The 13,314-nt window shown below is 38.1% G+C and overlaps 1 pseudogene; it reads left to right on the top strand.

Annotated features, from left to right (window-relative positions):
- Window positions 1-10,552: 10,552 nt before the first annotated feature.
- On the top strand, window positions 10,553-12,191 carry LOC122747291 (annotated as a pseudogene).
- The last annotated feature ends 1,123 nt before the right edge of the window (window positions 12,192-13,314 follow it).

Here is a 13,314-nt window from a genome sequence, read left to right as displayed (position 1 = left end):
TCCAGCCCCAGACATTTAGCAGCTATGTGAACTTGAGTAAATCACTTAGCCTCTGTCTGCCTCTTTTTGCTCATCTGTAAAATGGGACTAATAATAACACTTACTGGGGTGTAGCCAAGATGGTAGAGTACAAACAGCAATCCAGCCAAACTCTCCCAATATTCTCAATAACTTAAGTAATTATTGGACTACCTAAAATTCATGATCCCCACCCCAAAAAGGTCTAGACATTATATTTCTTTTTTTCTTTTTGTTTTTTTTCCCCAGACATTATATTTCAAGAAATTATCAAGGAAAACTGCCCTTATATCTTTGATCCCAAGGCTAAAATAGAAATAGAAAGATTCCATTGATCACCTCCAGAAAGAGATCCCAAAATGAAAACTCCCAGGAATAGTATAGCCGAATTCCAGAGTTTGCAGAGAAAATATTGCAAGCATCCGGAAAGAAACAATCCAAATATCATAAAGCCACAGTCAAAATCACACAAAATTTAGTAGCTTCCACATTAAAGGAATTTAGATCTTAGAATACAACATTTCAGAAGGCAAAGGATAGGATTACAACCAAGAATAACCTACCCAGTGTTAAGGGCTAAAATTCTAGCTAGTCTGTCTAAAATATCTAATGAGTGGTCGCCAATAAATTATAAGCTTTAGCAAGAGTTAGGCTTTTAAGCATTTATTAAGGAAAACAAGAATTTGGTAAAGAGAGAGAAAGGCCTAGATTTCTATCTATTAAAGGGAGAGCACATTTCTAGCTCCCTTCTCCGCCAGCGTCCTCAGGAAAAAGAGAGCGAGCCTGAGCGCCAGTCTCTTCCTTCCTCCTCCCACTAGCCCGCGTCACTTCCTGACTCCTGGTCTTGCCCTCAAAGACCTTCCCTTCATGGGCAGAACTCTTCTACAGTAAGTATCCAGCAGGTGGCGTTATTCCAATCGTTACACCAGCAAAACTAAGTGTAGTCTTTCAGGGAGAAAAAGTGGATATTTAATGAAATGAAGGACCTTCAGGCATTACTGATGAAAACACCAGAGCTGAAGAAAATTTGGTTTTTGTTTCTTGTTTTTTGTGAGGTAATTGGGGTTAAGTGATTTGCCCAGGGTCACACAGCTAGTAAGTGTTAAGTGTCTGAGACAAGATTTGAACTCAGGTCCTCCTGAATCCAGGGCTGGCGCTCTATCCACTGCACCACCTAGCTACCCCTCTTTTCTCATTTTCATCAGATTAATAGGAACTTTGGCCCAGAGGTCATATGCTTTATAGCAAGAACTTCCAAGTTGTTCTACCAGGAAAACAACAACAACAAACAAAACCTTTTGAGGTAAATGAGTAATCATTATTATCTCAGCATCTTGAAAAAGACATTCTATTGAAAATTATTTAGTAAGACTGCATCATGGCTTAGAGTAGAATCCACAATCTTCAATCTATTTTCAGTTTAAATATGTCTGCTGGCAAAACATGTGGCAATGACAATAAAGACTAAGTCTTCCCATCATGGAAAAGGTTTCATTAGATAAAATTTAAGAGTGTTAATGTGGTATAATGAGTAGAGAAGATTTGGCATTCAAACACGTTTCAAAAAAAGTATTAAACAGCAAATATGAAAGAATAATCATTAGATACTCAATTAAGTTAAACTGTTTACATTCCTATATGGGATGATAAAACCTGTATCTACTAAGAACTTTGTCATTATTAGGGCAATTGCAAGGAGTATGAATGAATGGAGGGTGTGAGTGTGAGTTAATTATGTTGGGATGTTCTCAAAAAAAATGAAGGGCTGAAAAAGTGGGATGCACTTTGAGAAGGTTTGCTTTGCAAACTAAGTGCTATATAAATGCCTATTATTATTAATTGGAGAAGGAAATGGCAAATCACTCCAGGATCTTTGCTAAACAAACAGACAAAGGGGCAGCTAGGTGGTGCAGTGGATAGAGCACCGGCCCTGGAGTCAGGAGTACCTGAGTTCAAATCCAGCCTCAGACACTTAACACTTACTAGCTGTGTGACCCTGGGCAAGTCACTTAACCCCAATTGCCTCACTAAAAAAAAAAAAAAAAAAAAAGAATTAAACAAACAGACAAAGAAAAAATATGGACAGCATCCATGGGGTTATATAAAATTGCAAAGGACTGACTGAATTACTGAACACCCACAATTATAATATCTTTCTTCTTTCTGTTCTTTCTATTATTTTAAATGACTCCACTTATAGTGACTATATTACAAAATTCTCTAATCTCTAATGCTCAAATTTCGAATTTCAGCTGTCTTTCTGCTGCTATCTTTGTCACTATCTCTTCTCCCTCTCCCTCCTTCCTTCTTTCTTTCTTTCCTTCCTTCCTTCCTTCCTTCTTTCCTCTGAAAAGGATTATGAGTGTACTGGAACCAGGTCAAAATGTCTCTTGGGAGCTTATTGTTATTTTTTTAGTGTGAACCTTTACCGCTCAAAAAATTGACAAATATTACAAATCAGGGCTTGATTTATTATTGTCTAATTGATTGTTTAGACTTAAGAAAATGATGGAGTAAATATTATAATGCAGATTAAACTTAAAAGTGTGCCTTATGTACACTTTTTTTCCCCCTGAGAGTCTGTAGTTAAACATTTGCCAGAATTCCTCTGGAAGAGATAGTAGTCCCACTGTACTCTATGCCAATCAGAGAACATCTGGATTATTGTATTAATCCACCAAAATTTAAGATATTTTTGATAAACATCGTGTCAAGGAAAGGATGAGGGAACTTGAAATCACATCATATGACCTTTTGTAGTACTTACGCAACAGTTAAAGAAAGTAGGTATGTTTGATATGGAGGCGGAGAGAGAAGCATGTTGGTAATAAACTACAGCCTTTCAATATCTAAAGGAACAAACAGAGACTCTGTGTAGCTTCAGAGAACAAAACTAAGATCTCTGGGTATAAATTATAGAGAGCAATATTTTATCTTAATAAATGCCTAACAATGGATTGAGATTCCCTGTGAGTTAGTGGATTCCCTAAAACTAAAAATGTTTAAGTAGAGTCTGGATGACTACCTATCAGGAATGTTTTAGCAGGAATTATTTCATGGAGCAGGAAGGGGGAATTCATTATTTCTAACTTCTTTTCCAACACTAAGTAACTATTATCTTTGATTCTTTTCCCCAATTACTCATAAACAGTTAGTTATGTCTTATCTATTCATTTCATAACTGATTTACTACAATAGTTAGCTAATTCATCTCCATGTTTCCTCTAATAAACCTTACACACTTCCTCCATACTAACTAATCTTCTTCAGGCATTATTTTTATTTTATCATTGCCCTGCTAAAGACCCTACAATAGCTTCCAATCCCTTTTTAGATTGACTAAGTCCATACTCTTCAGTTTGGCATTCAAGGGCTTACATAAAGTGACTGAATTTTGCCCAACCATTTCCTTTGATTTCTCTTTGGAAGGGACTTTTTGCTCTAGTCAGGATAGACTCCTCATGATCTTTTCTATATTCTAAAACTCATTTCCTATCCAGGGCTCACTCTTATGCTGTTTTTTCCAAATCACCAAATCATATACTTTATATTCTCTCTTTAAGACTTTGCTCAAAATTCTCTCTCATATATATATTATATATATATATATATATAATACACATATATTATATATATGTGTGTGTGTACATATATACACACACGCTATATATATACACACATACATACGTATATACATGCACACCAAATTAATACCTCAAATTAATTTTTCACTTTATAGTTTCTAAAGAATCTTCATCACAACAATGTTGTAAGACAGGTTTATACAAATGTTTTGGCTTTTTTTTCTGTTTCACTAAATCTTTGTTTCATTCATTAGGAAAAGAGAATTAGGAAAACTGATTAAAAGTTAAGTGACTTGCCCAAGGTCATACAGTTAGAAAGTGGCTGAGGCAAAATTTAGAAACCAGGTCTTCAGACTATTGATGCATGCATAGAGCATGGACATTATACTTTCACACCTGGACCATATTCCAGTATGCACAGCTCTGGCCATTAGTCTCCATATCTTGTGTTTTCTGCTGTGCCACATTCCCTCTATTCCCAGAATAACACAAATCCTCACTGACTTTTCTCTTCCTTTGATTTCTTGTACCACTTATATTGTCTTGAAACCCTTTTTTTTCTATTTTTCTGGATATTTGTGGGACCCATCTCTCTAAATCACAGTCATCCTTCAGAATATTTTATGAACTAACTTTTAACTTTAGGTCATGTTCAGAGAGGACTTTACAGTATTCTGAGTCCTGCTTCAGCAGACATTGAATGAATACACCTCTTAGACCTATTCCCTTTTCTTCCTCAGTTTCCTGAATGATGTGGCCCATCCAGTGGCAGGAACCTCCCTCACAAGTGAGAAAGGAAAGTCTTCCTTAAGACTTTGTCTTATTGTCTACTTGTAGACCCATAGTCATTTCCATTGCACTTTCTAAGGTACACCATTGCACTTTGTAGTCATAACATGTCATGATTGCAGCCATTTCCCTGTGCTCCCAGCTTTATTTTCTCAACAGAACAAAGCACCCCGCCAAACCAAACCAAACCAAACAAAAACCTAAATTTATTCTAAGTTTGGTTTAACAGTGGAATTTCCCAGGTTAAGATAGCAGCTTAAATAAGAGCTTCCAAAATCCCATTGCATATTTAAGATACTCTAAGACGCAGAAAAATCAAGTGAGAGTCTGTTGAATAATTTACTTCTTTGAGCATTTCCCACTGAACTCATCTGTATGTCTAATCATTTCAATGAGGAATTCACACACACACACACACACACACACACACACAAGATATATCCATTACCAAACACTTTGGAAAGGTGCCCCTAAGCCTAGTGAAAAGTGGCCCTTTTCATTTTTATAGAGCTTCAGGATCAATGAACTCTGGAGTTCTCATTCTTCACTGTTAATCATAACAAATAAAGTTAACAGGAGTAATGTCAACAGTCCTATTTGGTGCACACAGAGCGGATGTCGCATTGCTTATATTATATGAAATGAAATAAAGCATGCACTGCTGGGGTTGATGTCTGCTAGACTTAAGGAACTCAAGGAATTTGGTGAATGACTACTGAGCCCAGAGCAGAACATATAGACAATTACATTGAATTCTCTCTGTTTGTTTTTCCTCCTCTGATATGACAGCTTGGATCTATGGGAAACATTCTCCAGTATCGCAGAAATATCCTGCATAACCCAAAGGGAACGCTAACTAATTGGAAACACTTCAGAAAGAAGGAAATGTAGTCTGTTGAATCATTTTTTTTTTGTTATTGTTGTTACTGAGATGTACATATGGACTGTTTTTGGTGGGGATATTTGTCTTAATTTAAAATTATACCTGGTTTGATGGAACAAAATTAATTTAACACTCTAATCTCCATGTAGCCCAAGGGCCTTTCAAGTCACAATGAAGCTTGACAAAAATACCTCTCCAACCCCCTACTTGGTGCTGGCTATCTATATTGCCCTAGGAAATAGAGATAAAAGGAAAGTAATTAGTTATTAAGCATATGTGCATCTAATTATACATTTAGTGTGATATGTAACCTAACTATTAAAGCTATTGAATGAAGAAACCCAAAGACAAATCAAGGGGGGGGGGGGACCAAAGGAAATCAAAGGTAGTATGGAAAATAGGAGGTTGCTATGTGCTTGGAACAGGAAATAAAAATGTTAAGTTTTCTTTTATGGGTTTGCTACTAACTTTCTATTTGACAAAGTTAGAAATAATTTACAAGGATAGAGTAAGTCACACTATCTCTCCTGGAAATGTTGGGAAGATAACACAGATAATATGTACCTAAAATTGGATTTGAACTCATCTTCCTGATCCTGCCACCATGTTCTCTTTGTTTCATAACAGTACACCTTTGTAAGTGTTCCATTCCACTTCTGATATCCATTGTCAGAGACGTTATTAAAAGAAGAGCATTTCAAGTGTGATTGGGTAATGATTCAAATGAGTCCAATATGTTTCTAGTTGGTATATAACAGTATTTTGGATCTTCTCACTTTTATTGATGTTAGGGATAATGTAGAAAACTGTATTCAGTAGCTCATCCCCTTCATGGAATCAAAATGTAGATACTTAAACTTTGAATTTTCTTATCATTGAATAATAAAGCAATGTACCTGAAGTGACTGAAAATCAACCATGGAGAGCAATGTCATCAGGTTATGGGATGATCATATACTATAGGACCAAATAGCTGTTTTCTCACCAGCTAGTGAGCTGGACCCTTACATATCTAATTTCTCTAGTGGTTCAAGTATTATTTTCTATTTTTCTCCATTTTCACCTTCAGAAATTGATATATATATATATATATATATAACAAGAAACTTTCATAATTTAATGACCTTGACACAGGTGCTATGGATCCCCAAAAAATGGTATGGGGGTTGGGTTGGATCTGAGTTTTGTTGTTTCTCAGCTATTTACAATATTTTTAGTTATAGAACAAAAATACTTTCACAAGAATAGACTAATCCACACAGTCACAATCTTTTTTGTAATGAATTCATATCAAAAATAAAATAGGAGCTTTGGAGTCATTGTTACCTGCACAAGAACCTTAGCATTTACTGTGGACTGGTTGTAGAAGACCATTCTTTCCTGAACTAGAATGCTTTCACTTCTTCTCTTTATTTATTGAGATTCTTTAAAGCTTAAGTCAAATTCCACATTCTCCTTGAGGTCTTCCTTGGACCCCTTTATCCCAAAGTTTCACTCTCTCCTAGGCCATTCCCCAATTCCTGTTACATTTCTTTTCTATACCATTCATTGTTTACTTATCATTTACTGCCTTTATTTGTTAGCTATGTTTTAAATGCATGTGTGTCCTGTCAGACTGGTTCTAACTTGTCTTCTTTCCTGCATGATTGTATCAGGAATTTCTGCCTAGGCGTTTGAAAAGGCCTATTTCTCCAGAAACAAAGGTGGAAAAGGGAAGAGGGACCCTCGCAGCACTGGTATGAATTTGAAGGCAGCATCCCCCAGACAGAGTCTTATAGGGTTTCAATAATAAAAGTTACTTTCCCTTTTTGGACACAATTTTATACCTCAGCCCATCATTTTTGTTTCATTGTAACACCCCCCTCAGGTTGAACTTCCCCCATTTTTTGCCCAGACAATATTATATTATAATTTTAGTCTTGTTTTGTTTTGTTTTGTGTTTTTTTTTCCAGGGCAATGGGGGTTAAGTGACTTGACCAGGGTCACACAGCTAGTAAGTTTCAAGTATCTGAGGCCAGATTTGAACTCAGGTACTCCTGAATCCAGGGCTGGTGCTTTATCCACTGCTCCACCTAGCTGCCCCCAATATTATACTTTTAAACCTCAGAAAGGAGGTCATATTTTGTAAAGGGAACGCTGAATGTGGCTGTATGTTTACAGTTAGTTTAACACCTCCTTATCACTGTCATTTCATTGTGGACTTTCCAGGTCAAGGAAGAAGAACTGTCAAAACTCAATTTCCCTACATTAGTATAAAAGAGAGAGTAAGAAGTTTTCCTATAATCTTTTATTTTATTTTATTTTATATTTGGCAAGGCAATTAAGGTTAAGGGACTTGCCCAGGGTCACACAGCTAGTAAGTGTCAAGTGTCTGAGGCCAGATTTGAACTCAGGTCCTCCTGCATCCAGGATCAGTGCTTTATCCACTGCACCACCTTGCAGTCCCCCTATAATCTTTTTTTTTAAATATAGGCAACTCGGATTGAATTAAAAAGGAACAACTCAATTGCTTGAGGAAAAACAAAAAGTCAATCATAGCCCTGGGGGCTTTAGATTGCTAAACACTGTAGAAAGTGCAGGTTTAGGAAACACTTGGTGGAGGACATCTCTGAGGAAAAGGGACATGCAGAAAGGGAGACAGAATCTCATAGGACTCAAAAGGAAAGAGGTGGGGGTAGCATCTCTCAGATTAGACTGAGTTGGGTTAAACTAAAGAATATAGCTTTCTCTTTGTATGCAGACAATCCTACCTTTCTGCATATCACCTTTTTATTTTATTTTCCTTTTTTCCCCTCCTTAATGCCTTAAGAGAACAATTTGACCATGGTTCATCTTAGATGAATCAGGAGAAAGGATTTGCTGATGCACAGTTTAGAAAGTCAGAAGGAGCCTTTGAAATTCCCTCAGCCATTTAGTGTTGGCCAACAATAGCAAGAGAATGAGAAGGAAGGCATCCTTTGGGGGAGGGGTTTGGGATAATTGGCTGCTCTTAAGAAATGCTCCTACTCATCTCTTTAGAGGCTTTTCTTCCTATCTTTGGGCACTCTTACATCTTTTTTCTCCCAGCTGAAAGTGTGAAATTATACACAATGAAAGACTTTCACAATTGTCAAGTGCCCAACCCCAAACTTTCAGGGCAAGTCCAATAGTGGATAGCTATATTTGGTTCAAGGCAAACTATGGGTCCACAACCCCTTGAAACATTAATACATGGACCCCTACCAACACACACACACACACACACACACACATATATATGTATGTGTATATATATATATATATATATATATATATTTAGTGAGGCAATAGGGGTTAAGTGACTTGCCCAGGGTCACACAGCTAGTAAGTGTTAAGTGTCCAAGCCCACATTTGAACTCAGGTCCTCTTGACTCCAGGGCCAGTGCTCTATCCACTGTGCCACCTAGCTGCCCCCACAACATATTTTTAATAGTTCAATGGAGGATGAAATTTTTCAAGGCAAAAGTATTTAATAAATTAGCATAGTAGTGGGGTAGCTAGGTGGCACAGTGGATAGAGCACAGACCCTGGATTCAGGAGGACCTGAGCTCAAATCTGGCCTCAGACCCTTTTTTTTTTTTTTTAGATTTAATTTTTTTTTTTTGGTGAGGCAATTGGGGTTAAGTGACTTGCCCAGGGTCACACAGCTAGTAAGTGTCAACGGTCTGAGGCTGGATTTAAACTCAGGTCCTCCTGAATCCAGGGCCAGTGCCTTATCCACTGTGCCACCTAGCTGCCCCCTAGCCTCAGACTCTTAACACTTACTAGCTGTGTGACTCTGGGCAAGTCACTTAACCCCAATTGCCTCACCAAAATAAATAAATAAACAAACAAACAAACAAATTAATTAATTAATTATAAATAGCATAGGAAAAAATAGCAATAAAACATTTCCTCCATAAACCTGGGGCACATTCTCCCTCAAACATACACAGAATTAGTGTGTACTTTTGGAAACATGAAGGAGTCCCTGATCAGTATAGAATCAAATATGAAGTCCTCCATTTGGCTATAAAAGCTCTTCATAACCTGACCCCTTACTACTCTTGCAGGCTTTTTACAATTAATTTCCATTACTGACTTTATGGACTTTTAGCTGTTCGTCATCGTCACATCTAACATTTTCATCTTTTGTCTCTAAGTCTTTTCACTGGCTGCCACCTATATATGCAATGCTCTCACTACTCTCCTGAATATGTAGTCTCAGTTGTTCTGCTTGACTCTTTCTGGTACTGGATGCTTCTCTAGAGTTTTTGACATTGTGTGGCTATAATGATCAATGATATTGTAAGGCTTCAATTATTAATGGAGCATGTACAGCATCCTTTGAATAATCTTCTCTTTTGCTTCCATGTGACTTGCCTTTCTTTTTTTTTCTGGGTGTACATTTCTCTAATGATATCTTTTACTCTGATTCTCTGTATAATTCCTCTGCATCACAGTCTGGTTATGTACTACCATGCAACTCTCTATTTATAGTTGCCTGATTTTCAAACTTCATTCAGTTCTTGAGGGACCAATGGTATCCCATAATTAAGAGACAAATGATCTGGATCTCATTTTAAAGTTTGCAGAGTATTTCATATATATTGCTTTACCTGAGGCTAACAGTTCTATGAAATAGGCATTAGTGGTATTATCATTCCCATTTTACAAATAAGGAATGGATTCTGAGAAATTAAATGACTTGACCACAGTGATGAGGCTAGATCTTTCTGACGTCAAGTTTCATACTCTAAATGTTGTTGCCTCTGCCTCTCATTTAGCATTGAAATATAAGTAGGACATGATGTAATAGAAAGAGACCTGGACTTGGAAATAGGAGATTTTCATTAAAATAGCAACTCTGTAAACATTTCTGAACCTCAATTTTTCATTTGTGAAATGAGATTAATAATATTTGCAATACTATGGTTGATAAATAATTGCATTAGAATTAGAAAACACAGGAAGTGGAGCAAAGATGGTTGGGTGGAAAAAAGTCACACAGTGAATTCCTCTTGACAAAACTCCAAACAGAAGAGACAAAGAGAAAGGCCTGTGGATAATGGGGACAGGTACAACCAAAAGCACACTGAGGGGTGAAGCAAACTCCAGCACCTAGGGAGAGGCTGTACATCAGGGAAAGAAGCGATCCCAGCCTCATACCAAGGCACTATCCATACCAGGGCACTGGGACTGGGGCAGGTACAAATGGGCAGTTTTGTTACCTAGTACTTAGTTCTAAGTCACAGATCCAGGACAGACTTGCACATGAGGAATGACTTTCCTATTCCCAATTAAGCAGGCCCTGGGAGGTATACCAAGAAAGGATAAAGTTCCAAGGCCAACAGCAGCCGTAGTGTGGCTCAGAGCCAAGAGGCAGAAAGATTCTGGGCCTGGGGCAGACCCTGGCCCTGACCCCTACTGCCGCCATGGGGTCCAGAAGGATAAGATGTATATAATGTGTGCTGAATACACAGGTTTCTATGGTGGTAAGAAGTTTGATCTTCCACAAGCGAATTTTGATCACTTACTTTCTGATCACTGCAGCCCGTTGCCACAGGCTGGTGTGCCTGGCGTGCACCCCTAGGAGTCATCTTTGACTTACTGAATGTTGTGCCTTGGATAAAGAAATATGGGACCATCCCTAGCACAAGAGAGAAGCTGGACATCAAGTCTCTAATCAGACTGAACTTTACAAAAAATAATGAAGGTAAATACCATTGTCCAGTCCTGTTCACTGGCTTCACCAATTGTTCCCACATTGTGGCAATCAAGTCAATTGGCAATGTGTATGCCTATGAGGCAGTGGAGCAGCTATCAAAACCCAAAACTACAAAGACCCACTGACAGATGAACTCTTTTTGCTCCAGGACATCCTGACTCTCCAGGATCCCATGAACCTACACAAGTTTAATGTGGTCAATTTCTATCATGTTAAGAACAATCTATGAGTCCTAGACCAAGCAGCACCTGGGTTATTATCTGAAAAACACCAATGATGAGACAGGAGAGACCCTGCAGCAACTTAACAAAGACTTTAAAGGGGATAAAATCCAGGTTGCAATGATAAGGACTCTGGAGAAGGAAAAGGTGAACAAGCTGAATGTGGCTCATTATTCTACTGGGAAGGGCAGTACCTCCTTCACATCCACAGCTATGTGCAACAGCCCATGAAGCAGACAACACTAATGATGATGTCCTCTGGTATAGGTTTATGAAGAAGGATAATATCTGGCTACTCATCAACAATGGGGGCCTCAGCCTGGAGCTGCACTGTGACGTGACTTTAAAAACATGTGAAAATGTCATCAAACTCTGTAAAAATTCAATGGCACAATTTTCCACAGGTCAATTCAAAACTTTGTGATGCAGGGTGGGGATCCAACTGGCATGGGTACATGGGAAAGTCCTAGTGGGAGAAGCCCTTTAAAAGAAAAGTTCCTGCCCAACCTATGGCACCTAGGCTGAGCTATTTCCAGTATGGCCAACTCTGGGCCCAAATGCAATGTCTCAGTATTTTTTTAATCATTTTTTGATCCTGTGTTTATCTGGACAAGAAATGCACCCTCTTTGGAAGAGTTGTTGGTGTCTTTGAGACCCTCATAGCCTTGGAGAATGAGGAGAGATACCCCAAAACTCAAGAAAGAGATTTGAATTGAATTCAGCACAGTTTTTGTGGGCCCATATGAAGACACAGATGGATGGCTGTAGAAATAAGACTGGAGGAGGAGACCTTCAAGGCAAAGCCAAAGGTGGCCCAATCTAAAAGGGGGAGATCAAAACCACAGGCTTACAGACAGGAAGTGGGCAAATATGTTTCCCCCCAAGTCACAAAAAAAGTGAGCTTCAGAGAAGACTTCGACAGATTCATCAAAAGGAAGCCCAGTTGGGGCTCTGGGGACTTCAGTTCCTAGTAATGGCCTTAGCCTAGGAGGCACCAACTATTGGGAATCTGAACCCACTGGGGACAGAGGCAGTTTAGGGCCTGGCACAGGACTTGGGTGTAAGGGTGTGGGATTAGGAAAAAATCTTTGCACAGTTGCCAGTTTGGGGAGGCAGAGGACTGAGGAAAACAGAGTAGGGGACTGTCATTTTGAAACAAAGCAGGATGCTTTTTAAAAATAAAAAGAAATATATTAGATAAGTCATGGTAGATCTCTGTCATCAGGTTGAAGAGTTTGGAATTAATTTGTTTGACAATGGAGAGCCACCAAAAGCTTTTGAACAGATGAGTATCATACTCAGAGCTGTGCTTTAGGAAGATTGATGGGCTATCAAGCATAAAAGGTATGTGAAAGGCATGAGACCAAAGGTATGGAGAGACAGTACCACCCTCAATACCCCACTACTGAGATTACCTTCTTATTTACTTTTTACCTATTTCATATTCTCTTATATGTGAACACAATTCTTCCCTTAAAGAATATGAGTTCCATTAGCGCAACACTTGTTTCGTTTTTGGCTTTGTATCCCAATGCCTGTTACAAAGCCTGGGACACAGTAGGCATTTAATAAATCCTTCCTGATTATTTGTCTAAGAAAAAGATAATGTTTCTAAATTAAAATGTCATTAAAAACTATCATTGATATTGACATTCTGCTTATAGAGTGGAACGTTTCTTCATTCTTTCTTCCTCTTCAACCTAATGCTCTCTGCCATTAGTTCCTCCCTTAAATTCACATATTTCCATATACATACATACATATATTTAGCTCTTAACATACAACACACTGTTGTTTTGTCACCTTTTCTTATGTCACCCTTTCTTTTTCAACAGGATCTATAAAGTTTGCAACTTTTGAAATAAGTGTAGCAGCCAGTAACATGAATAGTGACTTGAAAATGAAGAGATGAATGAGAGAGGATTTGTGGAGGCAGCATCCACAGCATGTACTAATAAGCGTATGTGAAGATATGGGGAAAAAGGACAATGATAACAACAAAGTTTTTAATGTAGTGACTGAGAGGATCATAGTACCATTAACACAAATATTAGGGGTGGGGTGAAGTGACTTCAAGGAGAAAGATAATGGGTT

Source organism: Dromiciops gliroides, chromosome 3 (assembly GCF_019393635.1).
Source record: "Dromiciops gliroides isolate mDroGli1 chromosome 3, mDroGli1.pri, whole genome shotgun sequence".
NCBI classification, from domain to species: Eukaryota; Metazoa; Chordata; class Mammalia; order Microbiotheria; family Microbiotheriidae; genus Dromiciops; species Dromiciops gliroides.
Note: the sequence above shows the minus strand (reverse complement) of the source record. Positions and strands in the feature narration are given on the sequence as shown.